The 12,019-nt window shown below is 40.5% G+C and overlaps 1 pseudogene; it reads left to right on the forward strand.

Annotated features, from left to right (window-relative positions):
• Nucleotides 1-4,957: 4,957 nt before the first annotated feature.
• LOC139184417 (casein kinase I pseudogene) lies at nucleotides 4,958-10,852 on the forward strand (annotated as a pseudogene).
• The last annotated feature ends 1,167 nt before the right edge of the window (nucleotides 10,853-12,019 follow it).

The raw sequence follows: 12,019 nt of genomic DNA on the forward strand, positions 1-12,019 counted from the left end.
ACCAACTCCCAGAGTTCACCCAAACTCATGTCCATCGAGTTGGTGATGCCATCCAGCCATCTCATCCTCTGTCGTCCCCTTCTCCTCCTGCCACCAATCCCTCCCAGCATCAGAGTCTTTTCCAATGAGTCAACTGTTCCAATGAGTTGCCAACCGCATGAGGTGGCCAAAGTATTGGAGTTTTAGTTTTAGCATCTCTCCTTCCAAAGAACACCCAAGACTGATCTCCATTAGAATGGACTGGTTGGATCTCCTTGCAGTCCAAAGGACTCTCAAGAGTCTTTTCCAACACCACAGTTCAAAAGCATCAATTCTTCGGTGCTCAGCTTTCTTCACAGTCCAACTCTCAGGTCCATATATGACTACTGGAAAAACCATAGCCTTGACTAGACGGACCTTTGTTGGCAAAGTAATGTCTCTGCTTCTGAATATGCTATCTAGGTTGGTCATAACTTTTCTTCCAAAGGAGTAAGTGTCCTTTAATTTCACGGCTACAATCACCATCAGCAGTGATTTTGGAGCCCAGAAAAATAAAGTCTGACACTGTTTCCATTGTTTCCCCATCTATATCCCATGAAGTGATGGGACCAGATGCCATGATCTTTGTTTTCTGAATGTTGAGCTTTAAGCCATCTTTTACACTCTCATCTTTCACTTTCATCTAGAGGCTTTTTAGTTCCTTTTCACTTTCTGCCATGAGGGTGGTGTCATCTGCATATCTGAGGTTATTGCTATTTCTCCCTGCAATCTTGATTCCAGCTTGTGCTTCTTCCAGCCCAGCATTTCTCATGATGCAAGGCATCCCTGTCCATCACCAGCTCCCGGAGTTCACTCAGACTCACGTCCATCGAGTCAGTGATGCCATTCAGCCATCTCATCCCCTTCTCCTGTCGTCCCCTTCTCCTCCTGCCCTCAATCTCTCCCAGCATCAGAGTGTTTTCCAATGAGTCAACTCTTCGCATGAGGTGGCCAAAGTACTGGAGTTTCAGCGTTAGCATCATTCCTTCTAAAGAATTCCCAGGGCTGATCTCTTTCAGAATGGACTGGTTAGATCTCCTTGCAGTCCAAGGGACTCTCAAGAGTCTTCTCCAACACCACAGTTCAAAAGCATCAATTCTTCGGCACTCAGCCTTCTTCACAGTCCAACTCTCACATCCATACGTGACCACAGGCAAAACCATAGCCTTTACTAGACGGACCTTTGTTGGCAAGGTAATGTCTCTGCTTTTGAATATGCTATCTAGGTTGGTCATAACTTTCCTTCCAAGGAGTAAGCGTCTTTTAATTTCATGGCTGCTGCTTCTGTTAGGTCCTTACAATTTCTGTCCTTTATCAAGCCCATCTTTTCATGAAATGTTTCCTTGGTATCTCTAATTTTCTTGAAGAGATCTCTAGTCTTTCCCACAACTAGGTATTGTTTTTGCTTTGGCTCCATCCCTTCATTCTTTCTGGAGTTATTTCTCCACTGATCTCCAGTAGCATATTGAGCACCTACTGACCTGGGGAGTTCCTTTTTCAGTGTCCTATCATTTTGCCTTTTCATACTGTTCATGGGGTTCTCAAGGCAAGATATACTGAAGTGGTTTTCCAGTCCCTTCTCCAGTGGACCACATTCTGTCAGACCTCTCCACCATGACCCGCCTGTCTTGGGTGGGACCACACAGCATGGCTTAGTTTCACTGAGTTAGACAAGGCTGTGGTCCGTGTGATTAGATTCACTAGTTTTGTGTGATTATGGTTTGTGTGTCTGCCCTCTGATGCCTCTCGCAACACATACTGTCTTATTTGGGTCTCTTACCTTAGACGTGGGGTATCTCTTCACAGCTGCTCCAGCAAAGTGCAACCGCTGCTCCTTACTTTGGACAAGGGGTATCTCCTCAGGTAAGATCTAAATAAAATCCCTTACCATTATACAGTGAAAGTGAGAAATAGATTTAAGGGACTAGATCTGATAGAGTGCCTGATGAACTATGGGTGGAGGGAGGTTCGTGACATTGTACAGGAGACAGGGATCAAGACCATCCCCAAGAAAAAGAAATGCAAAAATGCAAAATGGCTGTCTGAGGAAGCCTTACAAATAGCTGTGAAAAGAAGAGAAGGGAAAAGCAAAGGAGAAAAGGAAAGATACACCCATTTGAATGCAAAGTTCCAAAAAATAGCAAGGACAGATAAGAAAGCCTTCCTCAGAGATCAATGAAAAGAAATAGAGGAAAACAATAGAATGGGAAAGACTAGAGATCTCTTCAAGAAAATGAGAGATACCAAGGGAACATTTCATGTGAAGATGGGCTCAATAAAGGACAGAAATGATATGGACCTAACAGAAGCAGAGGGTATTAAGAAGCAGTGGCAAGTATACACAGAAGAACTGTACAAAAAAGATCTTCATGACACAGAAAATCATGAAGTTGTGATCACTCACACTCACCTAGAGCCAAACATCCTGGAATGTGAAGTCAGGTGGGCCTTAGGAAGCATCACTACGAACATAGCTAGTGGAGTTGATGGAATTCCAGTTGAGCTATTTCAAATCCTAAAAGATGATGCTGTGAAAGTGCTGCACTCAATATGCCAGCAAATTTGGAAAACTCAACAGTGGCCACAGGACCAGAAAAGGTCAGTTTTCATTCCAATCCAAAGGAAAGGCAATGCCAAAGAATGCTCAAACTACCATTCAATTGCACTCATCTCACACGCTAGTAAAGTAATGCTCAAAATTCTCCAAACCAGGCTTCAGCAATATGTGAACTGTGAACTTGCAGATGTTCAAGCTGGTTTTAGAAAAGGCAGAGGAACCAGAGATCAAATTGCTAACATCTGCTAGATGATCAAAAAAGTAAGAGAGTTCCAGAAAAAATCTACTTCTGCTTTATTGACTATGCCAAAGCCTTTGCCTGTGTGGATCACAATAAACTGTGGAAAATTCTGAAAGAGATGGGAATACCAGACCACCTGATCTGCCTCTTGAGAAACCTGTATACAGGTCAGGAAGCAACAGTTAGAACTGGACATGGAACAACAGACTGGTTCCAAATAGGAAAAGGAGTATGTCAAGGCTGTATATTGTCACCTTGCTTATTTAAATTATATGCAGAGTACATTATGAGAAATGCTGGGCTGGAAGAAGCACAAGCTGGAATCAAGATTGCTGGGAGAAATATCAGTCACCTCAGATATGCATATGACACCACCCTTATGGCAGAAAGTAAAGAAGAACTAAAGAGCCTCTTGTTGAAAGTGAAAGTGAAGAGAGAAAAAGTTGGCTTAAAGCTCAACATTCAGAAAAGGAAGAGCATGGCACTGGTCCCATCACTTCACGGCAAATAGATGGGAAAATGATGGAAACAGTAGCTGACTTTATTTTTCTGGGCTCCAAAATCACTGAAGATGGTGACTGCAGCCATGAAATTAAAGACACTTGCTCCTTGGAAGGAAAGTTATGACCAACCTAGACAGCATATTAAAAAGCATAGACATTACTTTGTCAACAAAGGTCCATCTAGTCAAGGCTATGGTTTTTCCAGTAATCATGTATGGATGTGAGAGTTAAACTATAAAAAAAAAGCTGAGCACAGAAGAATTGATGCTTTTGAACTGTGGTGTTGGAGAAGACTTCTGAGAGTCCCTTGGACTGCAAGGAGATCCAACCAGTCCATCCTAAACGAGGTCAGTCCTGGGTGTTCATTGGAGGGACTGACATTGAAGCTGAAACTCCAATACCTGGCCACCCGATGCGGAGAGCTGACTCTTTTGAAAAGACCCTGATGCTGGGAAAGATTGAGGGCAGGAGGAGAAGGGAATGACAGAGGATGAAATGGTTGGATGGGCATCGCCAACACAATGGACATGGGTTTGGGTGGACTCAGGGAATTGGTAATGGACAGGGAGGCCTCATGTGCTGCAGTTCATGGGGTTGCAAAAAGCGTACATGACTGAGTGACTGGACTGAACTGAACTGAACTGAATTGAGCAAAGATGGATCCAGAATGTTTCCACCAAGGATAATGCTCCATGAAGTGAGAGTATCCCTCCTTCTATTTCTACCTCAGTCTCATGCTAGAAAGATTTGAAAGGCAAGTAAGACAAATGAGAGCACAAAAAGTTACATTTTCATGTGTCTGCATTCACCTGGCCTATGTATACCCATTCTGTACACCTTATCTACACCAGTCACTTGATCCTTAACATACCTTTCCCTAGTTGCAGTGTTTTGAATGAAAAGGTAAGAAGCAACAGAAAAAGCAGAGAGAGAAGTGGAAACACTAATTGCTACAGTCCAAGAGGCACTGTTGACTTGGATGTGATTGTGAAAATGGAGACAATGTGGAAGAATTGGGACATAATTTGGACAGAGAATTGAGAAGACATACTGATGAAATGGATGGTGGTTGAGGCAAATGTAGGAAACACAGGTGATGTCAAGCTTCTGATTTAGTCCAGGAGGTGTATGATGATGTGGATGGGAAGGCCGAGATGAGAAGGTTGGGAAAGGAAAAGGTGAGGAGAGGTGAAAATCAGAGTTCTGGTTTTTTGTTTTTTTTTTTTCCCCAGATGCCCCCAGCATGCAGGTAAAGACACCAGATAGTTGGCAGCAACTGCAGAGAAAGGAAGGTTAAGAGAGAGTTTGTTGTTAAGATGGATGATATCTAACCAGCAGAGGAAGGTAAATTGATAATGTGGGGGGAAAAGGAAGCAATTGCTTGAGAAAAGCCTCTTAGGAGAAGTTGAGGGTTAGAGCAGCCAAAAGACAAGTGAGTTGAGGGAGTTACTTGTAGGTAAAAAGGCAAGATCATGAGCCTAAAATGAGGAGGGGCAGGTGAAGGTGATGTCTGAGAACTCAGAAACTTAGAGGTATGGAAAGTCACTTCAAAAGCAGCACAGCATTAACACTCAAGGAACTGGTTCTTCGTCCTCTGGAATTTTAATGGTTGGATCTAACTTTAGAGTTGGGAAAAAAACTGGATATGGGAATTTTGGAGAACTACAATTAGGGAAAAATTTGTATACAAATGAATATATGGCCATTAAATTGGAGCTCATGAAATCCAGAGCATCACAGCTACATTTGACTGTATTCCAATTTCTACAAGCAGTTAGGATCTGGAGATGGTAAACCTCAAGTTTATTATTTTGGCCCTTGTGGTAAATACAGCACTATGGTGATAGAACTGCTGGGACCTATTTTGCAAGATTTGTTTGATTTGTGTGACAGAACATTTTCTCTTAAAACGGTTCTCATGATAGCTATCTAACTGATTTCTCACATGCAATATGTCCATTCAAAGAACTTGATATACAGAGATGTAAAACCTGAGAACTGTTTAATAGGCTGTCTGGGAAACAAAACCCAGCAAGTTATTCCTATTATAGATTTTGGTTTGGCAAAGGAATATACTGATCCAGAGACAAAGAAACACATACCATACAAAGAGCACAAGAGCCTTATAGGAACAGCTAGATATATGAGCACAAACACACATTTAGGGAAAGAACAAAGTAGAAGAGATGACTTAGAAGCTTTAGGTCACATGTTCATGTATTTTCTGAGAGGCAGTCTTCCTTGGCAAGATTTAAAAGCTGACACATTAAAAAAGCAATATCACAAAATTGGAGATACGAAACGAGCCACACCAATAGAAGTGTAATGTGAAAATTTTCCAGAAGAAATGGCAATGTATCTTTGTTATGTAAGAAGGCTAGATTTTTTTGAAAAACCAGATTATGACTACCTAAGAAGCCTTTTTACTGACTTGTTTGATGGAAAAGGATATATGTTTGATTATGAATATGACTGGATTGGTAAATAGTTGCCTACTCTAGTGGGTCCATTCAGCAAGATCCTGCTCTGTATATCAATCAGAGGAGCACATCCACATGGAGATAAGATACAATCCCAAAATCAGGTTTGTTGTCCTCTTAGGTATGTAATGTCTTAATTTATTTCTGTATTATTTTTTCACTGCTTATAAATTTATTTTGTGTTTTATCATGCCCAGACAGTTTTATATGTGCATGCATCTGTGCATGTGTTTGCACACATGTGTGTATACATATATATATATATATATAGAATGATTGAAATACATATCCTTTTCTTCTATAAAAAAGACTGTATATAGACATATTAAGGATAAAAATGTATATATTTTCAATAGATAGGCTATTTTCCCTCATGTTCACATCAAATTTGTTTAATCTTAAATCCTGATTAGTGGTGTTAGTATAAACTTTGAGAATATTGTTCTGTTAGAATGGAAGTGTTTGGATACCCTATTGGAATGAATTGTAATAGTAGTTGTCCTTTCTAACTGTAATCTAGTTTAGTGTAATAAATTATTTACTGAGTTCTGTTATTTGAAAGCTACTGCTCTCCACATTGCAGAAATGCAGAAGTAAGGAAAAACATATAACCTGTGGGAAATGACTTTGTAATGAGTGGTTAAGAGCTCACTGAGCATCTGGAATCAATCAGACCTGGATATGGCAGGTTACTCATTCATTAAAAACCTCAGTTCTCATCTATAAAATAGAAATCAGTCAGTTCAGTTCAGTTCAGTCACTCAGTCGTGTCCGACTCTTTGCGACCCCATGAATTGCAGCACGCCAGGCCTCCCTGTCAATCACCAACTCCCGGAGTTCACTCAGACTCACGTCCATCGAGTCAGTGATACCATCCAGCCATCTCATCCTCTGTTGTCCCCTTCTCCTCCTGCCCCCAATCCCTCCCAGCATCAGAGTCTTTTCCAATGAGTTAACTCTTCGCATGAGGTGGCCAAAGTACTGGAGTTTCAGCTTTAGCATCTTTCCTTCCAAAGAAATCCCAGGGCTGATCTCCTTCTGAATGGACTGGTTAGATCTCCTTGCAGTCCAAGGGATTCTCAAGAGTCTTCTCCAACACCACAGTTCAAAAGCATCAATTCTTCAGCACTCAGCCTTCTTCACAGTCCAACTCTCACATCCATACATGACCACAGGAAAAACCATAGCCTTGACTAGACGGACCTTTGTTGGCAAAGTAACGTCTCTGCTTTTGAATATGCTATCTAGGTTGGTCATAACTTTCCTTCCAAGGAGTAAGTGTCTTTTAATTTCATGGCTGCAAGTCACCATCTGCAGTGATTTTGGAGCCCAAAAAAATAAAGTCTGACACTGTTTCCACTGTTTATCCATCTATTTCCCATGAAGTGATGGGACCGGATGCCATGATCTTCATTTTTTGAATGTTGAGCTTTAAGCCAACTTTTTCACTCTCCACTTTCACTTTTATCAAGAGGCTTTTTAGTTCCTCTTCACTTTCTACCATAAAGGTGGTGTCATCTGCATATCTGAGGTTACTGATATTTCTCCCGGCAATCTTGATTCCAGCTTGTGCTTCATCCAGCCCAGCGTTTCTCATGATGTACTCTGCATATAAATTAAATAAGCAAGGTGACAATATACAGCCTTGACATACTCCTTTTCCTATTTGGAACCAGTCTGTTGTTCCATGTCCAGTTCTAACTGTTGCTTCCTGACCTGTATACATGTTTCTCAAGAGGCAGGTCAGGTGGTCTGGTATTCCCATCTCTTTCAGAATTTTCCACAGTTTATTGTGATCCACACAGTCAAAGGCTTTGGCATAAGTCAATAAAGCAGAAATAGATGTTTTTATGAAACTCTCTTGCTTTTTCGATGATCCAGCAGATGTTAGCAATTTGATCTCTGGTTCCTCTGCCTTTTCTAAAACCAGCTTGAACATCAGGAAGTTCACGGTTCACGTATTGCTGAAGTCTGGCTTGGAGAATTTTGAGCATTACTTTACTAACGTTAATTCCTAGCATATAGTAAGCTTTCATTAAGTCTCAACTCTTGTGGCTGGTGTTCCTGTTATCATTATTACAATAAATTCACAAGTAACTATATAACTGCAGAATAAACTCTACCATGGGAGATACATTAATAAAGTGCCATGAATGATCATTGGAATGTGTAGGATCTATAAAGATTTTATGCAAAGGTGGTTTTTGAGATGGGCATGAAGAAAGAATGGAATTTTTAAAGGCAGGCTAAAGAATAAGAGAATTTTAGAGGGAGTGAACATTCAAAATATATAAAGCAAAAGTTTAAAAATGTAGAATATGTTTGAGGAGAAATAAGCAGTTGGTTTGGAGCAGAGAGCAGGTTCAAGACAAGATATAGAAGATTCATTGAAGAGTTTATATTTCCTGGGTAAGATAAATTGGAAACTCTTGAATTTTTGAGCAACATTTTCACTCTCCTTTTTGTATAAAGAAACCTTACTGAATCCATTTTTGGAACAGAATTTTTGCTGTCACCCTGAATTGAGCAGTATCTTTAGAGTTTTCGGTTATAACACTTTTTGGAGAGGAGTAGTATGCTATCTTTTTTGTATCTCATCAGGGTTAAGGTGAGTGTTAAAAAAATAAAATCAAAGAAGAAACACAACTCACTAAAAATCATAGTCAAATAAAATGCTACATTTAGGAAGTATTTATAATACTACGCTTTAAAGTATAGATAATTTAAAAAAGATTAGTTTTATAAATTTGCCTTAGAAAAACTGGGCAGTAAAGGGTCTTATACTTAAATTACTTCAAGTATAAATTAAAAGACATCGATAGCTTGAATATTCTGATAAGATGCTGTATATTGAAAGAAATGGGAGAAGTGAAGACTTGAGGAAAGTGTTTTATAAATCAGTTAATTTCTCAAATGTATGTGGAACAAGACCATGTTCTGTGAAGATCTCCATGTTCTGTGAAGCTCTCCACTTGAGCTATTAGGTAATGTAATAAATAAACTCTTCTTTTATTGTTGAATTAAATTATTCTTAAAATAACTGTAAATATTTTAAAGTTTAAAAAATAAATAAATAAAAGCAGCAGAGCACATATACTAGGGTTTGCCAAAGAATGGCTCAGTAGTCTGAGAACTCACTTGAAATTTGCAGTCAAGAATTTAAAAGTGGTTTGGTTTTTCTCACAAGCCCAGATTAATTGGATGAATGTCTGGAACAACTTGACCATCAACCAGTACACAGAAGAGTGGAGGAACTGAATTCAAGGTGTTATTCAGAAGTGATTGAAATGATGAATATTTTGGTGGGGTCTTGTGGATGATAAAGAAAGTGGAATTGAAACAAGAAGGAAGGGGGACAGGACACAAGATTTAAAAGAATTACATATACATGTACCCCAGTGTTCATTGCAGCAGTATTCACAATAGCCAGGACATGGAAGCAACATTTTGTAGTTGTGTATCTACAAGTGGGTTAATAAAGTACATATATACAATGGAATATTACTCGGCCATAAAAAACAACAAACTTGAGTCAGCTGTAGTGAGATGCATGAAACGAGGTCCTGTTATACAGAGTGAAGTAAGTCAAAAAGAGAAAAACAAATATTGCATGTTAGCACATATATGTGGAATCTAGGAAAAGGATATCCATGAACTTATTTTCAGGAAAGGAATGCAGGTGATGTAGTAGAGAATGGACTGTGGACACAGTTGGAGTTAGTGGGACAAACAGAGAAAATAGAATTGACATATATACACTACCACGTGTAAAATAAATAGCTGGTGAGAAATTGATATATAACACAGGGAGCCAAGCCTGGCACTCTGTGATGACCTAGAAGGGTCGGATGAGGGGAGGGAGGAAGGCTCAAGAAGGAGGGGACATATGTATAGTTACGATTGATTCATGTTGCTGTATGGCAGAAACCAACACAACATTGTAAAGTGATTTTCCCCGAATTAAAAAATAAAATAAAAAAGAATGACATAGCCTGAGGACACAACATAAACTGATTAGAACCAAATAGGTGCAAGATGGCAGACCAGCGGACTTCCACTAGACCTTTAGCCTTAGAATAAGCTCAACTTAGCACATCAACAAACTAAAGGGCACACCCACCAGCGACATGACAGTTCTGAGGCCAAATATCAAGGACCAAAAAGTGGTCAGTGACCCAGTTCCTAGAAACTCCTACCTCTTCCCCTAAATTGCTGGAATAACCATTGCTCTCATCAGTCTATGAATTTATCCAACTCATAAAAACTAACCACACTGTATTTTGAGGTGGCTCTCACCTTCTGAGATAGCCAATACTCTGCCTGTGGAGAGTGTTTCTAAATAAATCTGCTTACCTATCACTTAATCTCTCATTGAATTCTTTCTGCAATGGGACATCGAGAACCTGAGTTTCATTAAGTCCTGAAACCAAGTGTGTGTGATCTTAGTTAAAAGGCGATGGGTTCAAGTCCCAAACTGGGTTACATGGTTTCAGTAAGTCCATGCATCGGAAATCCAAATGAGGCTTAAGAACTGCTAGTGGAGTTAATTAGGATAAGCGAGCTGGAAGACTAGGAAGCAACAGAGTGAGAAGGGATTGCAGGTCTTCTCTAAGACATGGTGGCCTGATAGTGGGAGGTGTGATTCTGGGAAGGAGGTGGTGAGTGGGAGGAGAAGAGGTGCTGTACCACTGCTGCATGAGCCAACAACCGGAGGCTGAGGCCACAAAGGATGGTGGCCAGGGTATCATGAACAAGGAGGCACTGGGGGAGGGGCACTACTCCATCCATTCTTCTGGCCTTCCCATCCCACCTCCTCCTCCAGCCTTCTTATTACATGGTACTCAAAACTCTTTCCTTCTGAAACCACATCCTGAATATCCTCATGAATGAAATCCTACCAAACCTTTGCCTCTCCCTGGATTTCCAGACTTTCTCATCAACTCCATCCCTCTGGATTTGCCACAAAATCACACATTCTGTCCTCCGGAAGTTCCCCAGTGACACTGACCTCCTCACTGCTCCCAAATGTGCCCTCTATTCTTCAACGTTCTGAACTCAACCCATCTTTCTATTAGATGCAGAAGCCTAAAGAAGCATCTACTTCCACAGGCCTTCTTTTGAGATGAGTGGCCTCTGTGTTCTTTAATCTACGTTAGCAAAGTGCACCTATTAGGTTGTGTATGAGCAAGATTACACAGATTTGTACACAGTTCACTTCTCCATGTGAGTTATGACTGCAGAAAGTACTCAGCACAGGTCCTATCTGATTTATAGGTATAGATTTGAAAGACGTTAGCATTTCCAGACAATCAGTCCTGAAGAATTAACAAACCCAGGTACTCTGTGGCCTGGCATCGCCCCAGCTATAAAAGAAGGCCACACCAGTCAAGGGCCTTGATCATATGGGGGAGGGGGGTGCATCTCTTATATAGACCTCTAGAATTAAGACAGAATGAGAGAACTAGGTCGTGAGTTGTTATATAATCACAAATAAAGAGAAATAGACGTCTAACCTGATGTAAATAGCAACTGATAACAAATATGTCAACTTTGATTTCCTGGGAAACATTATACTTTTTATATGCCATTTATTGTTTGCTCCAAAATGCACACTTAAAGACATTTTTAAAAGGAATTTTTTTGTGTAGTCTGAACAATGTAAAACTGAATATGTTCTATTTTTGAACCCCTACACATAGCTGCAACAAGAAAAAGCTTTCAGATTAATCAGTAGGAGTCTTCCAGATTTGACAAGAAACTCGGTTGCTCTTTCTATGGACTGTTTTTTATAGCTCACAGCTTACTAGTTATGTGGGTTATGAGAATGGTGGTCCACACCCTGACAAACCACCACAATACTGGCAGCAAGGACGTTCATGTCTCGAGTCCCTCTTCACCGATTGTAATGAGACAGTGATGGAGCTTTTCTCAGGGCATGGGGGCCAAACCCACTAAACTTGGTACATCCTCTTGTCCTTTCCTGCTCTGTGTCTGAGGTACTAGCTGGAATTATGCTGTTTATCAGAACTTAACCCTTGGTATTAACTTTGAGCACACTCCGTGAGATGGCCAGGGAAGCCTGGCCCGCTGCAGTTCATGGGGTCACAAAGAATTGGACATGACTTAGCGACTAAACAATAACCACCCTTGGTATCAACAACCCAAGGAATCCTGAGAGGCCCCTCCTCACAGGTTCAATCCCTGGGTCAGGAAGATCCCC

The sequence above is a fragment of the Bos indicus genome, chromosome 8, assembly GCF_029378745.1.
Source record: "Bos indicus isolate NIAB-ARS_2022 breed Sahiwal x Tharparkar chromosome 8, NIAB-ARS_B.indTharparkar_mat_pri_1.0, whole genome shotgun sequence".
Taxonomy (NCBI): Eukaryota; Metazoa; Chordata; class Mammalia; order Artiodactyla; family Bovidae; genus Bos; species Bos indicus.